The 19,460-nt window shown below is 46.4% G+C and overlaps 1 protein-coding gene and 1 long non-coding RNA gene across 2 annotated transcripts in view; one reads left to right on the top strand and one right to left on the bottom strand.

The window, feature by feature from the left end:
• LOC310697753 overlaps positions 1 to 16,348 on the bottom strand; it is a 136,679-nt gene extending 120,331 nt beyond the window's left edge. Inside the window, exon 1 of the long non-coding RNA XR_014521195.1 lies at positions 16,268 to 16,348. This is a non-coding gene — a long non-coding RNA (uncharacterized lncRNA). The remainder of the gene's footprint in view (positions 1 to 16,267) is intronic.
• The window catches only part of LOC310697679 (uncharacterized protein), a 454,726-nt gene that overhangs the window by 250,889 nt on the left and 184,377 nt on the right, over positions 1 to 19,460 (top strand). The window lies entirely within an intron of this gene.

The raw sequence follows: 19,460 nt of genomic DNA, 5'->3' as shown, positions 1-19,460 counted from the left end.
TAATCTCTGGGGTTGCCCCCAAACTTCTGCACAAGTCCCGGTACCTTTCTTGCGATGGGGGTAATCTTCCCCTGGGCATCATGTGCCCTCCTCTCATCCAGCCGCGCCGCTAGTAGAGCCAGTTGCTGCTCCAAGTCTCGGTTTCTCTCCTCCAGACTCTGTCCGCCTTTGGCCCCCTCTCCTGCGCCGGCTCCTCCGGTTTGACTCATGACTGTGCCCCGGTCCTCTTGCACACAAGCAACATAAGGGACTCACGGATTGCTGTCACGGGAATTGGGGTTGCTTGTGTGTAAACCTCTAGCTGTTCCAAACTGCTTAGGGGCGGTTGTGTCTTTCCCTGACTGAGCAGCCTTGGCGCTGCTGCTCAGTCGCTAGCAGAATCTGTGAGTGGGCGTCTCCTAAATTTCCTCCAGCATAAGAATTCCTTAACGGACAACCTTCGCCTCGCCTCTCTGCGCGGAAGCCTTCTGCGCAGAGTGGGCGTGCCTAGTGGTGGTCCTCCACCCTCCTCACTGACTTCACTGGAAGAGTCTCGGAGCCTCACCTCCGAGATGCTCTCTGCCTCTCCCTTCTTCCTGGTGTCACCTGGACTTCCTTCCCCAGATGACGTTCTCTCTCTACCCTTACTCGTTCCCTCTCCTGCAGAATCTGGAAGCCTCGCCTCCCCCCTCTGCTCTGATGTCAGTTCCCTGACACAAAGCATTCATACATTTGCTTGCTTTTTACAAACGACAACGGTTTTGTCAAGATGTCAGCAACATTTTTAGCCCTCTGAACATATTCTCATGCAATGACATTTCTCTGTACATTACACAAAACATTTGGGTATTTTACCGCCACGTGTTTGGATTTAGACTTAAATTGTTCAGTTTTACTGAGTGTTATACATGCTTGATTGTCAACATACACTTGAATTGGAGAATTGCATTGTATACCCAAATCTCTCAGCAACTGCTTGTAATACACTAATTCACTGCAGAGCTCGCTCAATGCAGCATATTCAGCTTCAGTGGATGACACGCTGACTATACTTTGTTTTCTGGACTTCCATCCAATAAGTGACCCACCAAACAAAAACACTAGCCCAGTAATCAATTTACGGTCAGGTAAATTTGCCCAGTCACTGTCTGAGTAACACATAAGTATTTCATCACCTGCTGTGCTTAACTTTAAAACACTATCAGCAGTATGCTTTAGATACCTCAGATCACGTTTTACTGCCTTCCAGGCACTCACAGTGGGTTTAGACACTTGCCTGCTCAATATCCCTACTGTGTAGCTGATATCAGGCCTACTCCACTGCGATATGTACAGTAAACTCCCAATAGCTGATTGATATAAATCAGGTCGCTCAAACACAAGCTTTCATCAGCTTGCAAAGACTTAACAAAACCTAAATCCATGGGAGTATTTTTTTAAAAAATAATATTTATTAAAGGTTTAAGAATTAAAGAGAGAAATAAGAAAGAAAGAGAAAAAAATAAACAATACAAATCAAAACATTACAGTACATATAAAAAAGCAAAAGACACTATACATCAAAACCAAAACCAAAGCAAAAACAATTAAAAACACATCCAATATTTCCATATTTTTATCTTTCATTAGCTTGTTTCATCGACCTCCTCACACCTCCCTTTTTGTATTCTAGTTATTAATTATTTCAGCAAATCCTTTCCATCTTTCACTGTTTTCTATCATTTAGTTATCTGCCCAGGAGGACTCTCCTGTGTGGGTGTCTGAGGGCCCTGCTTCTTCCTGCCACTCACCATCTGGCCCAGGGCGGGGCCTGAAGGACTCACAGGGACTGCTGCGTCCTGCTGCCCAGGAGGACTTTCCTGTGTGGGTGTCTGAGGGCCCTGCTCCTTCCTGCCACTCACCATCTGGCCCAGGGCGGGGCCTGAAGGACTCACAGGGACTGCTGCATTCTGCTGCCCAGGAGGACTCTCCTGTGTGGGTGTCTGAGGGCCCTGCTCCTTCCTGCCACTCACCATCTGGCCCAGGGCGGGGCCTGAAGGACTCACAGGGACGGTTGCTGTCACTGCTGCTGCGGCCCAGGGGGATCCGGAGGGGCGCAGAGTTCTTTTTAAAATGTTTTAAAATGTTCCTTTTCCTTTTATTTTTTTGTATATGTGGGGACGGGGATGGGGGTTGGATGGATGTTTAGTTGGGAATTTGTTTGATTTTAATGGATTTGTAATTTTTATAGTTTTTCATTTGTATTGTTTTTTGTTTTCTGGGGTTTTTTATTGTTTTAAGGTCTTATTTTGTTCTTAAGGGGAGGGGTCAGGGCTGCCGGGGAGTGGGTCCCAGCCAACAAAATGGCTGGGGTATATTCCACAGAGGGGGATGCGCTGGGACAACCGATCTCAGTGATCACGGGTAGGAGGAGGAGTTACGCTAAGACCAGACCATGTCATTACAGAGGAGGCAGGTTTAGTCGTTGTCTGAGGACTATCCCTGTCTCCGGGTCTGGTCCTGTCCGGACGGATACTAGAATCAGCAAGGGATACCCACATAGCCTGAAGGTGCTGCTGTGCAATGCCAGGTCAATGATTCATAAGACCACTGCCATCCATGACTTGATCATGGATGGAGGATTTGACCTGGCTTGTGTAACAGAGACTTGGTTGGATGAAGCAGATGGGCCTGTTCTTGCCGCTGCTTGCCCACCAGGTTTCTCTTACGCACAGCAACCCAGGCCTTGTGGGCGGGGAGGGGGGGTTGCAGTGATTTTTAGGAAGTCATTAGTTTGCACCAGGCGTCCTATTGGGAAGACCCAGTTTTCTGAGTGCATGTTCTGGAAGTTGGGCAATAGGGGCAGTACAGGATTCCTTTTGGTGTACCGACCTCCCCGCTGCACCAAGGATTCCCTGTCCGAGCTGCTTCAGGTCATGGCCGATGTTCTCCTGGAGACACCTAGTTTGGTTGTCCTAGGAGATTTTAATATCCATGCCGACACGACCTTACAAGGGGCCGCTCGGGACTTCGTGGAAAGCATGGCCTCCATGGGGCTGTCCCTGAATAAGTTTGGTCCAACCCATAGCCGCGGACATGCCTTGGACCTGGTGTTTACCTCCATGGATGTTGGTGTTCTGACACTAAGTAAAAGCGAAACAAAAGAAGTGCCATGGTCAGACCACTTCCTGGTGCAACTTGACTTCTCCGCGACCCTTCCCCTCTGCAGGGAGGTGGGACCGATTTGGATGGTCCGCCCCCGCCACTTAATGGATCCAAATGGTTTCCAGAGAGCGGTAGGGGATGCTTTATCCCATGTTGATGGCCTTTCAGCTGATTCCCTGGTGGCCCGCTGGAATGTGGAGTTAACCAGGGCTATTGACTGTTTGGCTCCGAAGCGCCCTCTCCGATTGCATGGAGCCCGGACAGCCCCGTGGTTTTCCACGGATCTGAGGGCAATGAAACAATCGTTGAGACGGCTAGAGCGCCGGTGGCGGATGACCCATTCTGAAGCTGACCGGACACAGGTTAGAGCTCAGCGTCGAGCCTACCAAGTGGCGGTAGCGACGGCGAAGAAGGCTTTCTTCGCCGCCTCTATTGCATCTGCAGAAAACAGCAGCAGGAGACTTTTTCAGGTGGTCCGCAATTTAGCGGAACCACCTGCTACATCGGGGCCCAGTACGGGCCACATGATCTCCTGCAATGATTTTGCAAAGTTTTTTGCAGATAAAGTCGCTCAGATTCGGGAAGAGGTAGACGCCACCGTGGGAGCAGGGCCGGGGCGGGAGAGTGCTAGAGTCCTGTCTAGTCAAATTGTGTGGGATCAATTCCAATCTGTTACCTCTGAGGATGTGGACAGGCTGCTTGGACAAGTGAAACCAACCACCTGTCTCCTTGATCCTTGCCCATCCTGGCTTATAAAAGCTAGCCGGGAAGGGCTGGGCGATGGGCTTCGTGGGGTGGTGAATGCTTCCCTCCGTGAGGGAGCCTTCCCAGACCCGCTGAAAGAGGCGGTTATTAAACCGCTTCTTAAAAAACCATCTTTAGATGCGGCCATGATGGCCAACTATCGCCCAGTCTCAAATCTTCCATTCTTGGGCAAGGTGATTGAGCGAGTGGTTGCTGAACAACTCCAGGTACGCCTGGAAGAAGCGGACCATTTGGATCCCTTCCAGTCGGGATTCAGGCCTCATCACGGGACTGAAACTGCCTTGGTCGCACTGGTTGATGATCTCCGGCAGGCTAGGGACAAAGGTGAGAGCTGTTTCCTAGTTCTGCTGGATCTCTCAGCGGCGTTTGATACCATCGACCATAACATCCTTCTGGACCGTCTTGAGGGGCTGGGAGCTGGGGGCACTGTCATACAGTGGTTCCGCTCCTTCCTCCTGGGCCGTGTTCAGAAACTGTTGGTGGGGGATGAGTGTTCAGACCCCTGGGCTCTCACTTGTGGGGTGCCTCAGGGTTCTGTCCTCTCCCTCATGCTTTTCAACATCTACATGCAGCCGCTGGGAGAGATCATCAGGGGGTTTGGGCTGGGTGTTCATCAGTATGCAGATGATACCCAGCTCTACCTTTCTTTCAAATCAGAACCAGTGAAGGCGGTGACAGTCCTGTGTGAGTGTCTGGAGGCGGTTGGAGGATGGATGGCGGCAAACAGATTGAGATTGAATCCTGACAAGACAGAAGTACTGTTTCTGGGGGACAGGAGGCGGGCAGGTGTGGGGGATTCCCTGGCCCTGAATGGGGTAACCGTGCCCCTGAAGGACCAGGTGCGCAGCCTGGGAGTCATTTTGGACTCACAGCTGTCCATGGAGGCACAGGTTAAATCCGTGTCCAGGGCAGCTGTGTACCAGCTCCAACTGGTACGTAGGCTGAGACCCTATCTGCCTCGCCAGAGTGGTGCATGCTCTGGTTATCTCCCGCTTGGACTACTGCAATGCGCTCTACGTGGGGCTACCTTTGAAGGTGACCCGGAAACTACAACTAACCCAGAATGCAGCAGCCAGACTGGTGACTGGGAATGGCCACCGAGACCATATAACACCGGTCTTGAAAGACCTACATTGGCTCCCAGTACGTTTGCGAGCACAATTCAAAGTGTTGGTGCTGACCTTTAAAGCCCTAAACGGCCTCGGTCCAGTATACCTGAAGGAGCGTCTCCACCTCCATCGTTCTACCCGGACACTGAGGTCCAGCACCGAGGGCCTTCTGGCGGTTCCCTCACTGCGAGAAGCCAAGTTACAGGGAACCAGGCAGAGGGCCTTCTCGGTAGTGGCGCCCTTCCTGTGGAACACCCTCCCACCAGATGTCAAAGAGAACAACAACTACCAGACTTTTAGAAGACATCTGAAGGCAGCCCTGTTTAGGGAAGCTTTTAATGTTTGATGTATCATAGTATTTTAATATTCTTTTGGAAGCCGCCCAGAGTGGCTGGGGAAACCCAGCCAGATGGGCGGGGTATAAATAATAAATTATTATTATTATTATTATATTATTATTATTATTATTATTATTATTATTATTATTATTATTATTATTAACTTATTTTAACCTTATCTTACCATTAAAACCCTAAAACTTATTTATACTTAACTCCTTATAACATTTCTACTAAAGCCATATAATTTCATTCCAACATTTTTCTAACACTCATTAATTTTGCAACATTTCTCTAAATATTTTTTTTTTTTAAACTTTTTTCCAATCTTCTTCCACCGTCTCTTCTCCCTGGTCCCGGATTCTGTCAGTCTTTTCTATCAATTCCATATGGTCCATCAACCTGGTGACCTTCTGTCCGAGGCTCTTAACTCTTTTCCATGCCCCTTCTGCAGCTCTTCTTCATATTTATACATGCACTTTATCTTCTGCTGATCTTGTTCTTAATTTCCTTCCTTTGGCACTGAGGAGTAGATCTCGGGGAAACTCCAACCTAACAATGCCCTTATTCCTTCTCGACAGGTCAGCCCATTCTCCATAGTCAAAACTAAAGTCCAAAAGATATTTCAGAGCACCAATCTCCCCCTGACCCAAGTCCAAATCCCAAAGGCCAGAACATCCCTGCATAAGAGGATCTATCCAACTTTCCTTCTCCAATCCAAGCGGGGCTCCATCCCACCAAATCTGGCTTTCTCTATATTCGATCGTAAAAGGCAACAGCTTATGTTCATCAAATTGCCTCTGTGAGGCCAGGGCTCTCTCTGCTTGAATTACTTGAAGTTCAACAACAACTTTCTCCTTCATCTTCTCCACAGCTTGCTCTGTCAAAACAGATTCCTGGATCAAATCCTGAGTAGTTTCTGCATAGGTATTCACTTTTAGTCCCAGATCAGTCATTTTTTGTCCCAAATTGTCAATTTTAATAATCATCACATCCGTCTTCTCATGAAGCTGTTCCAATAAAGCACTTGTCTTGCAAATGTCAGGATTCAAGCTGTTATCAGGAGAAACTGGCCACTCTCCAGGCACCCGGCTTGAATCTCCGGTTGACCTCCCTGTCTGCATTCCCCGGCAGGATTCAGGCAAGGTCGCGATCGGCGATCCTCCTCAACGTGAGAAGAACACACCACTCTTTCCTGCCCCCCCCCCCCAGGGAGGGGAAAGAGATAGACAGAAACATATTTACATGTCTTTATTTCTGTCTTTTGCAGCGTTACAGAAAACACGTCTGCTCTCTTCAAACTCCAACAGCAGAGAGACAAACTCCTCCTGTACTTCCTGTACAGCTCATATTACACTCTGAGCTAATTCCGGTGCTTCGCACTGTGAATAGACTGTCCCTTTGTTTCCCACGGAACAGCCCCAACATTCCCATTTATGTTTTGCTTTCTACAGCTGGAAAATTCCCCAGCTCCAGTCCTGCAACAGTTTCGAAAGCTCCCTCTAGAGGAAACAATTTCTATTTGTATCCATCTTTTAAAGCGCAGATCCAGCAACAAAGTTAATTTCGATTTTCAGTTATTTTTTTTTACTCCTTTTTAAGTGCAAAAGGAAACAATGGAAACAATATGTTTCTCTTATTTAACAGTCTGTCAACATACGTTTTATTCACAGTCAATGAACTTTCCCAAAACGTCAATCTTACTGGCAGCCCATTCCCAGGTTCGAAACGGTGATGATTTATGTTTCTTCACTCTCTCTCCTTCAGGCTTGAACGATCTAAAATTTCCCCCCTCTTCTCCTGCTTCCAAAGGGGGTTTAGTAATTTTAACCGATGGAGATTTAATCCTTTACAAAAGACTTTCCAGGCTTTAGCTTGCAACGTCTTTGCTTCAATCTATTTACAAAAGAGGAAGGCGGACTTCCTGTTTGGAACCTTCCCGTTTCGATGCCAAATTAAGATATTTAGAGATCCAATTTTCCGTTCTACTCACGGGTAGTTGTTTAGAGTCCAATTCTCCACAGGAAAAAGTCAGCGCTCTCCGGCAACAGCAATGCGGCTTCACTCTGTGAAAGAAGCAGTCGATTCGAAGCACCGCGCCGCTCACCCCACATCGCTCCGGATCCCCGAAACCGGGTTTCCCCACGAGTAGGGGAGGCGCAAAAGGTGCCAGCCGAATCCCACGTCCACAGGCTTCTCCCGCCTGTGGTTTTTAATGGGTCTCCGCCTCGCCGTGGCGGTCCAGACCCTAATTTCCACGGAGCGGCTTCCTCCCGATCAGAGGAAATCCGCCATTGCCGGAGGCACTAACCCGGAAGTAATCCATGGGAGTATTTGCCCCTTTGCAGTCCTGCATTCCGTATGCTGTTAGCAGTTGTTTGATTTACTTTTCCTGGCTAAGCAACAAACTGCCATCATCCGCCCAGCACACTTCCAGACCAAGATAACTTTTCGCAGAACCAAGACCTTTTACTTTGAACCTTTTGGCTAACTGCGTGGGAAATGCTTTGATTTGTTTACCTGTCTTAGAAAGATGGAGCAAATCATCTACAAAGACCAGACAGAACTCTTGTTTGTCATTAGCGCCACGCACATACAGACAACTGTCTGCAATGCTGCATTGGAAACCTAGAGAAACCAGAGTCTCATCTAAACACTTGTTCCAATTTCTCGCAGATTGCCGTAAACCATACAGTGCCTTGTGTAGCTTGTACACGTTGCCCGACCCAGACTCAAAACCAGGGGGTTCTGCTAAATAGAGTTCCTCACTCAAACTAGCATGTAAATAGGCTGTCTGGATGTCGAAATGGTTTCCTTTCAGCTTGCGTTTTGCTGCTAGTGCCAGCAGCAGACACGGGCGTTCACTTCTAGCTGTAGGAGCGAACACTTCGTCAAAATCAAGCCCCTGTCTTTGGGGAAAACCCTGCACCACTAAGCGTGCCTTGTACTTAAAATCACCAGTGGCTAAAGGCTTGAGCTTGTAAACCCACCTGCACCCCAATATTTTAGCTCCTTTTGGTGGTTGTGTGGGTGTGAACACCTCATGCTCAACCAGAGAATCCTTTTCCTCCTGCATAGCGCTTTTCCAGAGCAAAACTTGGTCCTCTGGTAATGCCAGCACCTCCTTGTAGCTTTGATGTTCAACAGCTACATGAAAAACATTAGCAGTACCAGGTTTAAAACGATCTGGAGGGGTACATCTTTATTCTCCCTCTGAGACCTTCTGGGAGTAAAACTGTCTTTGCTTTTACTGTTTTCCCCCTCAAATTCTCGCCACCTTGAGGAGAGTGGAATTCCTTCTGTGGCGAAAACTGACTGCCATTCTCATTAGCCTCAACAGAAGAATCCTCTTCTGTGTCCGTGTCTGTCTGGTTTTCTTTTAGCACTCAAAGATTCCCCCTTTGATATTTGAAACCAAACCTCAGAATTGGCATGCAGCTTCTCCCAGCCGCTATGCTCACAGAACATAGCATTCCTTGAAACAACCAGCCCATTTTTACCAACAGCAAACCTGTAACCTTTGCCCAAATCTTGGTAACCTACAAAAATAAGCTGTTGTGCTTTGGGATCACCCTTATTACGCTGTGCTCGAGGCACATGAACCCATGCATTCACACCAAAAATACGCACATGATCAACTTTGGGCTTCTTGTTAAACAATTTGAAATAGGGTGTTGTTCCAATTGATTTATGATCTAGGCGATTCTGCAAATAACAAGCCAAAAGATAAGCTTCAGCCCAAAAAGCTTTTGAAAGACCAGCATCCTCAAGCAGTGAGTACATCATCTCTTGAAGAGATCTGTTTTTCCTCTCAGCCAACCCGTTTTCTTCCGGAGAATGGGGGTTTGTTTTTCTATGACCTATGCTCTTTGTCTGTAACCAAGACTGCAAAGGTCCAGACATAAATTCACCTCAGCGATCAGATTGCAGCATTTTTACTTTGAAAGAAAACTGCCATTCAACATAAGTCACCCAGCCTTTGAACTTGGTAAACACTTCACCTTTGTGCTTCATGGGGTAGACCCAACAGAACCTTGTGGCATCATCTATGATCATTAGCACATAACAGGCATTACCCCTGCTGAGTGCGAAAGGACCCACCACTTCAGCATGAACAAACTGAAATGGTCTTTCGCTCACCCTCTCGCTTCTGGGATAAGACCCACGGTGGCCTTGACTTTCTTATAAACATTACAGTCAAGATACTTGTCACAACTCTGTAACTCACACCCGTCACTTAATTCTGGCATTTTGGTTACACTGTGCCAGTGGGCGTGACCTAATCTTCTGTGCCATAAATGCAAATGTTTTTTATGAAAAGCTTCATTTTTACATACAGCTTCTGTATCATTGCTAGCTAGTACAGACTCTTGAACACAGTCTTTTATCACAAACAACCCATTTTCTGCCCGAGCCCTCCCCAGTGTCTCTCCGCCTTTCTGGATCTCACAGTAACTGTCCCGAAAAAGCACTACAAGCCCAGCTTTCAGCAGACAGGAGACGGACATCAGGTTGCTCCTCAGCGAAGGAACACACACAACATTGTCCAGATGCGTGCGTAGACAGGAGACAAAAACAGAACCACTCAACTCCACGTCAGATTTCCTCCCGTCAGCCAATGCCACCTGGCTCCGTGGTGTAGAAACTTTCTTGTCAAAAAATGCCTCTGAAACAACAATGTGCTGGGAACTCCTTAAATCGATAATCCAGGTGTTTCGCCGCTCATCAGGACACTCGACCACGGCTGTCACAACTTGCGCCATCTGCTGCTTCTTTGCAAACTTCTGCTGCTGCTTGCGCTGCTTTGGACCCTCAGATACAGCCTCCTCTGGACACTGCTTCCTCAGATGCCGATTAGAACCGCGCCGGTAACAACACCGAATAGCAAACACAGACTCCTCGCCAGCCGTAGCTCTGGTAAGTTGTTTTGGCTGTTTCTCCTCAGAAACGCTGCCTGCATTCCTCACAAGCTGATTGCTTGTCGAAGCACACGAAGCCGACAACTGCTTGCCATCACGCCTCTGCCATTCCTCCAGCAGCTGGCCAGTAACACAATCCAAGGTCAGATCTTGTTCACGCATAGCCTCCAGCGTGAGAACGAGATTGTACCAGCTATCAGGAAGAGAACTTAGAATTATAGAAACCTTTTCCTCCTCAGACAAATTACAGCCTCTCTCCTGAAGTGCCACAAACTTCAGCTGCAAATCGTGGAGATGGTCTTGCATTGTAACTCCTGGCTTTAGCTCAGACTTGTACAGAGCCTTCCTGATACATAGCTTTGAACTAGCCGTCTCCCGAATGTGGAGATTTCACAGCGCCAACCACACATCATGTGTAGAATCGTGCCCACGCACATGCGGCAGCTACAAATTATCCAATCCCTGGATTATTGTGGCTTTTGCCTTTTGGTCTTTGTCTATGTCTTCATCATCAGGCTCCAAAGGCGGTCTGTCCACCGATTCCCAGAGAAAGTCTCTCTGCAACGTAGCCTGCATGTGCTGAAAACATAGCAAATAGTTGTGGTTGCTGAGCTGTTCAAATGGCAATGCCATCGGATAAGCCATTACTTCTGAGCAGTGTTCCGCAACAAACAGGAACCAGCTACTCACAGCTTACAATTCCAGAGAGCGATCCGCAACATCCAGCTTCCAAACACTCCAGCTGGTGTCTGTCTTTAGCAGCTCCAGACGTCCAGACATCCAGGACACGCAGGTCTTGCCAGGTCAGTTTCTGGTGTCGACACACGCACGACACAGCTACCGCTGATCACCTCTGGCCACTCCTCGCCAACTCCTATGCTAGGAATTTGGGAGACTTTTGACCCAGGCGTCCACAACTTCAGAAACATGCTGCAACTAATCTGCTGCCCATAACCTGTTGGTGTTTCACAACTTTGACCTGTTGCAGGACTTTAGCCAGACCTTAGCAGAGCATATGCAGAGTTCTCAAAAGCAATCAGCTGCAGGCAGGATGGACGAAGCAGGAACCAGTAACTTGTAACTTATAGGTGTTTATTATTTACATCAACTGACTTCAAGTTACTATGCACAAGAACAGAACAGAACACGGATCTTAACTAGCTCTCTCTCACCACACGACTCTTAGACTCCAAACTGACCAAACATGAACATATTCGAGTCAGTAGGTCATAAAGCATTACGCCTGTGAGAGACCTTGACCAATGGTAGAGCTGTTTCCAGGCTCCTCTCTCCAGGCAGAAATTCTCCTTTCTGCTCAGTCATATTTGGCTGTCGGCCAACTCTTAATTGACTGTGTGAAGCTGCACAGAAATGCACGTAGTCAAAAACACAGCAAGGGACTCTTCTCTTCTCATGAGGTGGCCAAAGTCTTGGAGCCTCAGCTTCAGGATCTGTCCTTCCAGTGAGCACTCAGGGCTGATTTCTTTAAGAATGGATAGGTTTGATCTTCTTGCAGTCCATGGGACTCTCAAGAGTCTCCTCCAGCATCATAATTCAAAAGCATCCATTCTTCGGCGATCAGCCTTCTTTATGGTCCAGCTCTCACTTCCATACATGGGAAAACCATAGCTTGAACTAAATGGACATTTGTCGGCAAGGTGGTGTCTCTGCTTTTTAAGATGCTGTCTAGGATTGTCATTGCTTTTCTCCCAAGAAGCAGGTGTCTTTTAATTTCGTGACTGCTGTCACCATCTGCAGTGATCATGGAGCCCAAGAAAGTAAAATCTCTCACTGCCTCCATTTCTTCCCCTTCTATTTGCCAGGAGGTGATGGGCTCAGTGGCCATGATCTTCGTTTTTTTGATGTTGAGCTTCAGACCATATTTTGCTCTCTCCTCTTTCACCCTCATTAAAAGGTTCTTTAATTCCGCCTCACTTTCTGCCATCAAGGTTGTGTCATCTGCATATCTGAGGTTGTTGATATTTCTTCCGGCAATCTTAATTCCGGCTTGGGATTCATCCAGCCCAGCCTTTCGCAAGATGAATTCTGCATATAAGTTAAATAAGCAGGGAGACAATACACAGCCTTGTCGTACTCCTTTCCCAATTTTGAACCAATCAGTTGTTCCATATCCCGTTCTAACTGTAGCTTCTTGTCCCAAATAGAGATTTCTCAGGAGACAGATTAGGTGATCAGGCACTCCCATTTCTTTAAGAATTTGCCATAGTTTGCTGTGGCTGACACAGTCAAAGGCTTTTGCATAGTCAGTGAAGCAAAAGTAGATGTTTTTCTGAAACTCTCTAGCTTTCTCCATAATCCAGCACATGTTTGCAATTTGGTCTCTGGTTCTTCTGCCCCTTCTAAATCCAGCTTACACTTCTGCTTGTTTTCTGCTGCTCCAGAGAAGCAGACACGGAGCAATGGATCCAAACTACAAGAAAGAAGATTCCACCTAAACATTAGGAAGAACTTCCTGACAGTAAGAGCTGTTCGACAGTGGAATTTGCTGCCAAGGAGCGTGGTGGAGTCTCCTTCTTTGGAGGTCTTTAAGCAGAGGCTTGACAACCATATGTCAGGAGTGCTCTGATGGTGTTTCCTGCTTGGCAGGGGGTTGGACTCGATGGCCCTTGTGGTCTATTCCAACTCTATGATTCTATGATTCTGGGAGTTTTCGGTCCACATACTGCTTAAGCCTGCCTTGTAGAATTTTAAGCACACCCTTGCTAGCATGTGAAATGAGCGCAATTGTGCGGTAGTTGGAGCATTCTTTGGTGCTGCCCTTCTTTGGGATTGGGATGTAGACTGATCTTCTCCAATCCTCTGGCCACTGCTGAGTTTTCCAAACTTGCTGGCATATTGAGTGTAGCACCTTAACAGCATCATCTTAAAATTTTTTTAATAGTTCAGATGGAATATCATCACTTCCACTGGCCTTGTTATTAGCAGTGCTTTCTAAGGCCCATTTGACTTTGCTCTCCAGGATGTCAGGCTCAAGGTCAGCAACCACACTACCTGGGGTGTATGAGACATCCATATCTTTCTGGTATAATTCCTCTGTGTATTCCTGCCACCTCTTCTTGATGTTGTCTGCTTCTGTTAGGTCCTTTCCACCTTTGTCCTTTATTATGGTAATCTTTGTATGAAATGTTCCTTTCATAGCTCCAATTTTCTTGAACAGATCTCTGGTTTTTCCCATTCCGTTGTTTCCCTCTATTTCTTTGCATTGCTCATTTAAGAAGGCCCTCTTGTCTCTCCTTGCTATTTTTGGGAACTCAGCATTCAATTTCCTGTATCTTTCACTATCTCCCTCACATTTTGCTTGCCTTCTCCAAGTCCACCTTTCCTTTTGAAGCAAAATGTCATTGAAATGGGGGAGAAATGCCCTGCATGAAGTCTTGGGTTTGCAATTTTGGAAGAGGGGAAACTGTAGTGCTGTGGAGCGGGCAGGCTGGCGAGGCCCCATAGATTTAGAGGCCCGAGTTGTCCTGCCCTCGCATGAAGTCTTGGGTTTGCAATTTTGGGAGAGGAAAGACTGTCTGTGGTGCTGGGAAGTGGGCAGGCTGGCAAGGCCCCCTAGACCTAGAGGCCCTAGGCTTCAGCCTACTTAGCCTATACATAAATCCAGCCCTGCCTATGTCACAGTGACCACAAGCCCATTGATCATGTGCAAGGTATTCCGTGTGTTGGCAAGGAGCCTCCTGTTCTGGGCCAGGTGGAAGAGTGACTCCGCCAGATGGTTGAAAGGGGAGGAATGCCCATCCTCATCTGCTGCAGCAGAAGACTGGGTGGTGGGGTCAAAGCTGATCCCGTGGAGCACGTGAGGAGTCAAGGCTTCCTGCATGAAGGCCTCACTTCCCCTAGACGTCCTTGCCTCCTGGTCTGTGTTCGCTTTCTTCTTCAGGTACAGCGCCAGCATGTTCTGGATGGTGCACCTGCTTTCGGGGGAGAGCTTGTAGAACTGGTCATACTAGAAGAATAGCCATGAGACGGGTGAGACTCCTGCAAGGAGTCCCCAAAGTCAGGGGAACAGAAGCGCATTTGAAGAGCCTTGCTGGGTCAGGCCATGGCCCATTCAGTCCGACATCCTGTTGGCATAGTGGTTCCTTCCAGATGCCCGTTTTTGTCGATTCATGATTGTTTCTATTCATGATAGTAGGAGGGCAGTTATATGCAAGACTGTATTCAGTACTGTTTGTGCCTGCAAAGCTTTTGGGACAGACATACTCTGACACTTCCAACCAGTGCCCCCTAACTTCCAGCTGAAACCAGATACCTTTTTCATACCAGAAATGTTCTTCAGTGGTGAACCATGGCGTCTCAAATTCCAGGGGAGCCCTGTACGATGCCAAAATTCAGTGCCCCCACGCCTCTCAATGTCCATTCAACATCATAGTTGCGGTGTCCCCTGTGGAGCTCGCAAGGCTTCACGCCAGTGTGACCAAACCAGTTGCACTCCCCTAAATCCACCTAAATGTTATGGGGCGGGGGGGGGGAGAGTTGTCCCACTTAAGTCACACTTTATAGCTCAAGAGGGCCCCTCTGGCTGATAATATTATAGCAGCACAGGGGACGCATCACAGAACAACTTACAAAGCAAAATGACATGTAGTTGGTTCACCACAACTGCAATATTATTGCAGCAGTGACCTGCAAAAAAGTCTGCAACAAGTCACTGGCTGCAGTAATAGTGCCCTGCTATGTCTTTCACACATGGAGCAACTGGAAAGAGCTTTTGGGGGTATCCAAAAATAAGATAGTATAGAATAAATAATTCATATTTATTATAGTATACTGCATATGTTCTCCACACATACTGTATAGGAGGACATGCAAACTTGTATGCAGTGGTATACAAGTTTGTAAATTAGAAGAAAAAGTTTTATTTTTAAAAAGTCCTCACAGTGGGAGCAGGTAGCCAGAACAGGGGGCCTTGTAAGTGTGCACCATGGCAAGGCAGGCATTAACAAATATTCTTCCCCTTTTTGACTGTGTATTGGTTGAAAGGTGTGCAGCTGAGACTGTAACAAAGGAGGCATTGTGATTCCACAAGCCACCGTTACGGCTATTGGAACAGGCTCTAAAGGCAAGGAGGGAGATACTCGTCCAGCTGTAAATAATTTCTTTATTTTCCAATAAATGCAAGTTCTCCCAAATTGCCAAGTTTCATTCTGACTTCAAAATAAAAAGAATGCAAATATCTATCTGTCTCAGAAGGTGGTGTGATAAGCACCTGGGAGCTTTCAGGGCTTGGAGAAGGTTGAGTTGGCTAGTAGAGGGCAGGGAGAAAGTCAGGGCCCTGCCAGACTGGCTTCCCCTGTGACAAATACCTCCCCCACCCCCACCCCAATAACAACAACCCCACTGTAGGGCCTCACATGCTGTTGGCAATGATGTTGGCAAGTGCGTGGCTCAGGAGCCTCTTGTCCTCATAAAGGGGCTGCAAGCCCACCAGAAGGCTGTAGTCCAGGCATAGGCAAACTTGCCCCCCGGCTGTTTTGGAACTACAGTTCCCATCATCCCTGACCACTGATCCTGTTAGTGTAGCACCCTGCTTGTGGTTAACGCTTAGCTGGAATGAAATATTCAACGCAGCAACAGAGAAATTAAAATAATAATTTATTTGTCAGACAAATAAATGAGAGGCACAGTGGTATATGGTTACCAAGCTCTGGCCTGGCCTCCTGCCATTATGGCCAGCACTTATATTCCCTTAATCCAGCCCCCTTTGCTCCTCCTGTGGCTGCCTCTGTCCAATCAGCCTGGTTGAATTTCCTATTGGCTGATTGCTATAACCAATTCTAAAAGATACACCCATATCCTCCTGTCCTTATATGGAACACAAAGAGCTATATATTGTTACATCTATAAATGACAAATAAGTAGTAATATATCTTACATGTGTCTCAACAAGGAATCTTAATTACCAGCTCACCTCTTGCCCTCCTTGCCCTATTGCCTTCTAAAACAAATGGTTAATAATTTTAAATTTTTATCTTGAACAGATGTCAGAGACCTTGGGTTCATATTCTCATGCATCATCAATGAAATATCTCCTTTTGGAGGTCTTTAAACAAAGGCCTCACAACCATTTGTCATAAGTGCTCGATTGGCGTCTCCTGTCTGGCAGGGGGGGCTAGGCTGATGGCTGGCTTAATTTCAGGATAAATCTAGCATTTCTTAAATCCTTTGCATAATTACATTTAAGCCAGCATATTTAAACTTCCTCAAAGTAAAAAGGAAGGAACAGTAGGAAGGAACAGTTTACAGCCTCAAAATAAAATAGGAAAAAAGCCTCTTCCCCTGTTTACACTCCCCCCCTTCTCCAGCCAGTTGCTTTGTTTCCATGTGCTCTTGGCCTTTTGTCCTGTGGCTCAAGTTTAACGGTTTTATTTTACTATTTACCCATTCCTAATTATGTTTGGTCTATGTAACCTTGTTCTTAACCTGTAATTCCCTTTTTACGACTTTGAGAATTGTTTTCTGCTATAAATCAAGGGGGGGCCCTTGTCTAGGAGGAAAACATTGCCTGTGTTCTTTAAACAGCTGGCCTTCTTGCCTGGCATGAAACTTTTGAAAATCTTTAAGCTCTCTCTTTAATTTAGGAACCTGATCAAGATATAAGCCAATATATGCCTTGATTAAAAATGCAGTCTATATTCAGATGCCACATTAGTTAGGGATGATGGGAGTTGTAGGCCAAAAACATCTGGAGGGCTGAGTTTGCCTATGCCTACTGTAGTCTATCATGCCGAAATCCTTCAGGAATTGTGTGTCCAGCTCCATCTGAGTCATCATCCAGGCACGCTGTGGAGCTGCATGGATGAGAGATGGGCATCTTCGGCCAGTCAGGGGTGAAGAGCTGGCAAGATCCCCTGTACTGAGCAGAAAAGCAAACTCTTTGGCCTCCGAGATCTCTCCCAACTCTCAGCAGCCCTCACTGTGAGCCATACTAGAGGAATTTTGTCCTGCTTTTGCTGAGCTACAACACAGGAGCTCACCCCCAGGTGGCCATGATGTAGTAACCCCGGCGAAGCATTGCAGAGCAACTGAGAAAGCAGAATGTTTGCATGGACAGTTCATTAGAAAGCTGCACTATTATTGTATCGATAGCACATTGCAAAATAAGGCCCCCCTTCTCACAAAAAAATAATAATAATCTTCCTATTTATTTATTTATTTATTCAAAAGTATTTATTTATTTCATAAAATTTGTACGCTACCAGATGGTAAGAAACATCAAAGCCGTTTACAGAAAGATAAAACCATAAAATCAGGAAAAACCTACAGTACATTAATCGCTGAAGAAGTGAATACCAGAATAGATCAGAACTCACTCCCAAGGTATGGGGAAGAGACATGGCTAAGATGGCAGGACAGCTTACACTATGATGTTAACCCCTTCATACACTAATTAGACTGAAACATGTTGGTTATACAGTGGTACCTCAGGTTAAGTACTTAATTCATTCCGGAGGTCCGTTCTTAACCTGAAACTGTTCTTAACCTGAAGCACCACTTTAACTAATGGGGCCTCCCGCAGCTGCCGCGCCACTGGAGCGTGATTTCTGTTCTCATCTTGAAGCAAAGTTCTTTTTTAAAAAATAATATTTATTGCAACAATTTAAACACTTACACACAAAAAAGAGCGAAGAAAAAACAATAAATTACATTACAATACAAAGACACTACATAACACTAACAACTAACAAGACAAAACAGAAACAATTTAAAAACACATCAAAAAAAGAAGAAAAAAGGGGGGAAAAGGAAAAAGAAATTTCAATATCTTGTCTTTTTTTCACATATTTCCACGACCTCCTCACGCCTCCCTTTTTGTATTCCACTTCTATTAATTATTTCAGCAATTCCTTTCCATCTTCCCCTGTTTTCTATCCTATAATTATTTTAACACATTTTAACCTTATTTTTCCATTAATACTCTATTAATCTATTTGTACTTAATTCCTTATAACCTTTCTACTGAAGCCATATCACTTCATTCCAACGTTCTTCTAACATTCATTAATTTTACAATATTTCTGTAAATAGTCTTTAAACTTTTTCCAATCTTCTTCCACTGACTTTGAAGCAAAGTTCTTAACCCGAGGTACTATTTCTGGGTTAGCAGAGTCTGTAACCTGAAGCGTATGTAACCTGAGGTACCACTGTATGAGACTGGTTATCCCACACAACATGCTCTCACGCAACCCATGCCCTCCAACTGAAACCCCATTTCCTGAACAATATCAACATTGTGTTTTGTGCATGTGAACTGCACAGTGAATACTTTTATTAGAAAAGAAAACAGCCTGGTGTTTCAGCTTCTCAAGGTTGTTTTATTCAGTGCGCTGCTACAGCTTGTCACACCCAAATCCTCCAAAGGAATTTGCCAAAGTGCTTTTCCAGGCAAAAGGGGGCAGAGGGAGAGAAACCAAGAACCTCAAATTCACTAGAACAGGGATGGGGAATTCTGTGGCCCTCTAGATGTTGTTGGATTCCAGCACCCCTGACCGTCAGCCATGCTGGCTGGGGCAGAAGGCCATTGGATCTGGCAATATCTGGGAGCCCACAAGATTCCCTGCCCCCACCCACAACAAGACACTCAGCTGTGAGGCATGCCTCTTACTGGAGGGAGGGTCACTCCAGAGGCAGCTGTGGCATGAGGGTGCTGGATCCCCTAGGAAGCGTGCTTTGAGATCTTCCTTACCACATGGCACTCTGGCAAAAACACAACAGTACTAACGGCCATATGGAACCACACCTCAAAGCTGGATCAGACTTCCCAGATCCTGTAGCCTACATCAGGAGGAAGTCTGGGGCAGATGGGTCTAGAGTGGGAGTCAGAGCTGCTCTTAGGGCTGCATGTCTGTGTCGGGAGCTCCGTTCGACCGAGCCTTTGAAATCGCCTCCTATGTGTTTAATGACCTGAGCCTTTGATAAGGCTCCAGGCACATTCGTCAATCAGCAGAGTTCCCAGCACAGGGAAGGATGAGATCGTAAGAGCTACATGTTTAAAGAGTTTTATTTCTAAACTATGCAGAACAGAAAAGACATTCTCTCTCTATGAAAGCAGAGAGCAACTGAACAAAGGAACAAAGGAACAAAGGAAACCACTAACGTCACATCCTGTCTCCCTTCCCGTGAGACTCCAATAGCCTGGACTGTCTCTGGAATGTAAACACAGTCCTGTGACTCCAAGCAGCTGC

Source organism: Podarcis liolepis, assembly GCF_965112155.1.
Source record: "Podarcis liolepis genome assembly, chromosome: W".
In the NCBI taxonomy this organism is placed as follows: Eukaryota; Metazoa; Chordata; class Lepidosauria; order Squamata; family Lacertidae; genus Podarcis; species Podarcis liolepis.
This window is presented reverse-complemented; position numbering and strand designations above follow the sequence as displayed.